Genomic DNA, 6623 nt, shown 5'->3' with positions numbered 1-6623 from the left:
GAGCTCTCAAGTTCCTTGTAAAGATAATCTAATTAAAAAAAAAAATACAAAAAAGGGGGATCTGCATAAAAGATATAAAAGCCTTTGACAGATTTCTTGAAGTGCAATGGAGAATGGAGAATACCTGCTTGATAACACATAGTTGTTATTGAGTTTTCTCAGATTCAGTTGACAACCCAGAGGCGACAATCTCTGTCCGGCTGCAGGAGCCAATGAGGACCGGGACTCCCTAGGCGCGCCCCGGGACCTTTTCTCGGAGGGGCTCCCTGACTCATCTGGCTCGCTGCAGGGGCAGACACGGTCCATCTACGGAAAAAGGTATTCTTGCTGGTCTGGTTCTGTAATTTGCTAAATGTTCACACTGTGCACCGATTGGCATTGATGTCAACATGTATTTTCACCACTTGCACTGATATTTAACTACGTGAATGGGGTTAGTCTGCTTGGTGTTGTGGTTGGTATTGTAGTAATCATGTTTGCAGGTGTCTTCTTGTGTCTTTTGTGTGAATGGTGTAAAGGAGCTCCTTGTGTGATAGCGTAGAAACTGGTTATCAATATTTGAATGTGTGAGTGAGTGAGACGCAGTGTTATTGTCATCATTATATAGAAGATATTTTGTTAACCGCACTTTGCTGCTTTTCACAAAAAAAAAAAAAAAAAAAAAGGGGGAGCAATGGGACAACAAAAGAGCTACCGCCCAATATGTTCTTGATTTGCGGCGACCGCGCATTAGCTCCAAGTCATAGGCAGTGGTTGAATATCTTGAATATCTCGTTCCTGTCCCAAAAGCGAAGGCGACGGGCCGCAGCCGGCCTGACGGAGATGTGTGATGATAATGTGGAATTGTGGTCTGCCACTGCTCGAGTGCTTGCATCATTTTTCGCGCCCGGCGTAGCTGCAGCACAAGCACTCAAGCAAATAGAGAAATTAGCTTGCTGGTCAGAAAAGCAGTCTAATATAACTACACAAATCCTAGAACAGGTGCTATTAGATCAAAATAGCTTAAGACGTGCGGTCTTGCAGAACCGTGCAGCTATTGATTTCTTGCTTCTAGCACAAGGTCATGGGTGTGAAGATGTCCAAGGGATGTGTTGCTTCAACCTGAGCGATCGTGGAGAATTGATTCATCAGCAGTTGCGGTGGCTGAAGGAGCACAGCCAAAAGATTCAGAAGGATACGAATTTGTTCGACTTATGGCTGCAAACATCTTTGGAAATCTCTCCCCTTGGTTATTAGGCTTAATCAAAGAAAGCATACGATGGCTTATTATAATTATATTGCTATTGCTAGGGTTAGGCTTTGTATGGAATTTGCTGCAGAAAGGCATATCGAGTCTCGTTCACAGAGTTTTATTTGTGCAAAACGAAAAAGGGGGAATTGTGGGAGCGTAGCTCGCTGAAAACAGGCATGGAATGCTAGAGGGCCTGCACAGGGAAAACTCTGTTGAACAGTTTGTCTAAACTAATATAGTAGGCCTCAAGGACGCTTCGACCTTGAGGGTCAGAATAGAAGAATTAGAAGCTAACATCCGTATGAGGCGGAACGCATTAGTATTAATAGTAAAGTGATAGGTAGAAGCAGATGACTGATGTGCGTATAGCACAATTAGAGTTTATGAAAAACTGCAAGTCATGATGACTTTGGAAAATTATGCTATATAAGAAAGTGCATCTGTACAATAAAAGGAGTTTCCTGATATAACTCATATTGAGTCTTTTGTGGATTCTCCAACTCCCGTCTCCGCACCTGGCCAGGAGAGCACAGTGTTTCAGAAGAGCTGTGTTCACACACTCCTTCCTTGAGGTTTGAACATCTGTGCACTCTTTTGATGCCTTCAGAATTTTTTCGTGCTTTTGATACCTGTGACCTGTTCAGAAAAGGTCTGACTTGTAGACATCTCCCAAGGACAGAAAACCATGAGAACGAACTCGCATCTTCAGTTGAAAGTTGCTGTCAACTGGACATTGATGAATCTTTAAATGCTTAATATATGAAAACAGGAACACGTGGAAGTTTAAATACAAATTGGCATCAAAGGTCACAAATTTCCTCCAGCACAAAGGTCTCCAATTTGTTCTTCAGCAATAATAACTGACTGCATGAACCTTGTTATTACCTTCCCCTGATGGCTCAAATGGAGATGATGCACTGATTGCAACAGTAGTGCCTCTGGTACAGTCTTCAGAGGTATTGAAGGCTGTTCGGAAAAACTTGTGACCCCTCACACTTCAAGATTTGCCTTTTCTTTGGTAAGAGAAATGGTAAGTGTTGCAGTCAAAAGTTTCTTAGCCCTCCAATGACCACCAAGTTTTACTGCTCTGCTGTAGAAGTACGGCTGAGCAATCTCTTCTGTTTGGGACAGGTAACTAATGTGTCTCTGCTTTTGTCCTCAAAGGCTGAGTCGCAGCTCTTGCCTTGCAGGACAGCTGTGTCTGCACTGCAGTTGATGCGTTTAGTTCCATCAGCAAAGCTCTCCATAGTACCCGCCTTTGTGACAGAAGCCGTTGTTCAAGGTGCTGGAATTGGGGTGCAGATGAAGAGTTCCTCAAAGAAGAAAGGTCACTTCTCTGGGAGCTGCACGGTTCTTAACGGCGATGTCCCTGTGTGTTTCACAGCTGGGCTTCCTTCCCTGCAGTTGTGAAGTCCCACACAACGTGGGTTCAGTTCTAGTGAAGGGAACCAGGGTTGTAGCCCTTAACATCTTTGGACATAAAATTGGAGTGGGCCTGCAGGACGTAGGTGTGATCTCCACAGCCCTGGTATTCATAGGACCGGTGTTCTTGTGACAGGAGGTAGATGCACACCCAGGAGTGGAATGTGTAACGCTTAAAATGTTTCTAAGAACTCGTGTTCTTGTAAGGTCAGTATTCTTTTCTGCCTGAGCTGCAGGAGGAAGATAAGGAAATGTTGACACTGAGGAGCTCCTCTCAAAAATGTCATGCCCTAAGTGTGAGCTTGCTTTCCGTCTGGGCTATCCAGAACTCACTTTACAAGTAAAGCCTTGAGTTAGAAATCCTTCAGGGCAGAAATAACTTTTTTTTTTACGTTGTGCACTCATGTGCATGCAGGTAGCTTTCAAGTAACATTGGGCATTGCTTAACCAATATATTTGCTATGGAAAATATATTGCCATGGACACCATTTCAATGCAAATGAAGGAAGCGTTATCTTGGGTGTGCAAGAGCAGGAAAACCTGGGGGAGTGTTATTTCGAGATCGTGTGGAAGACTGGTAAATACACAATCTTGTGCAATCGGTGACAGTCTTTATGAATTCTTATTTTTCTAGAGAGCTCAGATTGGAAGAGGGATAGCTTGATCCGGTCTTGACTGTCCTGTAACTTGCCTAAATCTGTTCTCTTTTAATGTCTTTAGATGAAAAGAATCGATTTGCAGTTGAGCTGGATGAATTTGGGTCAGATACAATGAGTGAAATCAATATTGTTGGGCGAATTATCTTAAATGTTTGGAGAACGATGAGAAATGAGGTAAAGTTTTAAAAGGTTAATGTATTTGACTGGCTGGGGTTTTTTTAATGATTGTAGATATTGTTGAACATTTCTTCGAACTTCTATAACTGTCTCTTCTCTGTTTGTACACCTTTTCAAATAGAGCATTCTACCACTGGGACAGACTGGATGTTGCGTGTCGCTGGGATGTAAAATACTGAAGCCCTTACCTTTCAGTCATGTTACGTGATGATGTTCCTTTTCACTCCTTTCTGGGTTTTGAGAACAACTTACCCGATTTCACAACTTGTCAAGTGTGGTGCTTTTACTAAATTAACTACTTGAACTTCCTTTAAGCTGTCAGACTTACTCATTGCTTTGCTGTTTAAGACCTTACATTTAATATTCAGATGGTTCAGTCCTTAGAAGTCCTGTTCTGACCAAATTCAGACCTGACCTTTGTGATTTACTTAATTCAGCGTATTCTTTTCAACTGATGAGGGATATTCTTTCCTGACTTGTAAATAGTTCGGGACTTCTACGTATGTATGTTTACCTTTTTTAGCAAAGAATCCTAATGCGAAGTTAATAAATTGAGTTGTCACAGTTTTTAAAAAGTAGGGATTTCTCTGACGATGAAAGACATGACGCAGGTTAACGCAGCCTCTGTGTTTTTCTAGGTGCATCTAATGAATTACCCTTTTGAAAACGTGGGCTTTCATGTTCTTCATCACCGTTTTCCTTTATTTACTCTCCGAGTGCTGTCTGATTCGTTTGATAATAAGGCAGATGTCTACGGGTGGAGCTGTTGATCCAGTTTGTTTGTTCTTTTTAAGGCCAGATCCTTAACATGGGAATAGGTGTAAGCTAAAGTCAGCGTAAGGAGAAATAATCAGTTTAGCTCAGGTACTGGAACAGTCTGTATGCAGCAACATGAGCTTATTTACTCTGCTGTTGTGCTGTGCTCTGTTGTGTACTTGTACCCTCAATATTTCATCTCTCTGTATGTTTCTGTTTAAAGTACACAAAACCAAAGCAAATGCTCAGTCCCAGTTCCACCGTATCCGAATAGATGGACCATGTTGAAGTTCTGGAAGGTTTTTATTTTGTATGTACTATTCCTCAGAAAGACTTTTAATGAACTGCCAGGTTTCTGTTTTACTTCACGGTGCATGCCAACGAAGCTAGGCTCCAAAGGAGAACAAAACCGTGTGCGAGATGTTAAGGCAGTAACTACAGCGGCTTAAAAACAGCCTTTATATGACATGAATCACACTGGGCTTCACTCTTCGCTGGAGTGATTTGGTGTTGTGTGGTGTGAACAGCTCATAAAGCTGAGTACTGATCTGAGCGTCATTCATGACATACAGATGATTTCTGTTCAAGTTAAATACTTTGCAACTAGGTGGAAACTTGGTTTAGTGCTGAAATTATAAATCTAAGTGCAGCTGAGATAGGTGTTGTTAATACAGAAGGTTTTATATTAACAGTTGTTTGGATTGTTAATATTGAAGGGGTTTGTTCCACCAAAGTCCACTCAGTTAAAAACCCATGTAAACAGGGGAAGAGCAACTGGAGTTTCTGTTTCAGTAGTCCTTTGGGGGAGTGGGGAAAACAGTACAAAGTGTGTCATTGAGATAGGCCTTAACAGCAGTTTGCTGTAGCACAGTCTGTGTCTCTCTTTAGAATACATAAGTGTTTATTTGTGTGTGTCACGTTTTTGAAAGAGCCGTGTGAGAATGTCCTGGGGGGAATTTTGTTTGCTGGTTTGTAACAAGCTGTCATAAAACCACGTTGTTACTAGTAGAAAGAGCAACACTGTCCTGATGGTTTATAACGAGGCGTTGCCTTTCACACATGGAAAGCGGTCGATCATTCTGTTGGCTGGGTCCGTGGGAATCTCCAGTTGTCAGACAAACTGGATTGGATTGAGGGAACGCGTGAGATGGCGAGACTTTTTGGCATTCAGTTCTTACACGTATGAACAAGGGGCTCCCAGGTAAGATCTGGATTTCCTTACACTTCACAAAAGCAAAACAGTCTTTATACAATCATTCTCCAGTATCTTTTCAGTTAGTGTGTGTATTTTCATAAGGTCACAGAAAACTGTTTTGCATGACATGAATGTAAAGGAAGGGCATTCAAAAGCGGTACTAATGGACTGAATGGTTAGTCTCAGAGGTTAAAAATAGCTGTTTATTTTTAACAATGAGTGCCCCAGAGGTAATCACGCCAGTGAGTCTCTTCTACTGACTGAGTCTGAGAATGAATGCTTTTTAAAACAATAACCAGTAAATCGAGAACGCCTTAGAAAGAGGAGATGATTTTCTTCCAGGGCAGGCAAAGCTGCATCGAGTGTGTTCTGAGTGACATGTGCTGTGAAGCAGACCTCTGGGTGAGATCTGATGGTAAGACAAGGAGGGCTCTGGCTTTATTAAGGACATGTGTCATGCAAGTTGTGTGTGGTTCTGTTATTTCGATACCAGCATCAGAGGGAGCGGGAGCAGGACAGAGGGATACTTACACTGCTCTTCCTTTGAGACCCCAGCAGTTTCCAGCAATACCAAGGGCTTTCCTTGCCCAGATTCCGAGGGACTGGACCAACTAGACTGTTTTCATGGCTTCTCATGAGCCCTGAACAGTGCCTGAAACAAGAGACAACTACTCTCACTCATGTGGTCTGCGCTGCTGTTGTCTTCTTTCCTGCCCTCCTTCTTCTTTCCTGCCCTCCTTCTGCTTTCTGTCTTAACAGACTGTAGCTGAGCTGACCAGGACTGATTATTTTGCCAACTTCTGTGGACAAAAAGACAACTTGGAAACTGCTGTCCTGAGCAGACCAGCGTTGTCCTGAGCCAGCCTGAAACGGGAGTGTCTGAAGCTGCCGGTCCTTAACACTCCAACCCAACTCAAGAGCGTTGCCATCTTTTCCCTTTGACTGCAGTTGCCTGGGTCACCTCGTGCCCCAGTGCAGGTTCTTGTTGGTCTTGCTGGTGCTGGCCCTGTGTTTTGGGCGGGGGGCGGCCCTGGCCGCAGAACCCCGGTGGTGTTCAGTTGGTATTTGCCAGTTCAGCTCCCTGACCCGGTTCACCACGTTCCCCGAAAAGTGCCGCTGTTGGAGCGAGGGAGGAGAAACGCAGAGCTAGGGCCAGGGAGGGGGGGCTGGCGTGCTGCTGACG

The 6623-nt window shown here is 43.5% G+C and overlaps 1 pseudogene; it reads left to right on the top strand.

The window, feature by feature from the left end:
* Positions 1-428: 428 nt before the first annotated feature.
* LOC147412352 (syncytin-A-like) lies at positions 429-1604 on the top strand (annotated as a pseudogene).
* The last annotated feature ends 5019 nt before the right edge of the window (positions 1605-6623 follow it).

This window comes from Leptosomus discolor, unplaced genomic scaffold (assembly GCF_034619465.1).
Source record: "Leptosomus discolor isolate bLepDis1 unplaced genomic scaffold, bLepDis1.hap2 HAP2_SCAFFOLD_43, whole genome shotgun sequence".
NCBI classification, from domain to species: domain Eukaryota; kingdom Metazoa; phylum Chordata; class Aves; order Leptosomiformes; family Leptosomidae; genus Leptosomus; species Leptosomus discolor.
Note: the sequence above shows the minus strand (reverse complement) of the source record. Positions and strands in the feature narration are given on the sequence as shown.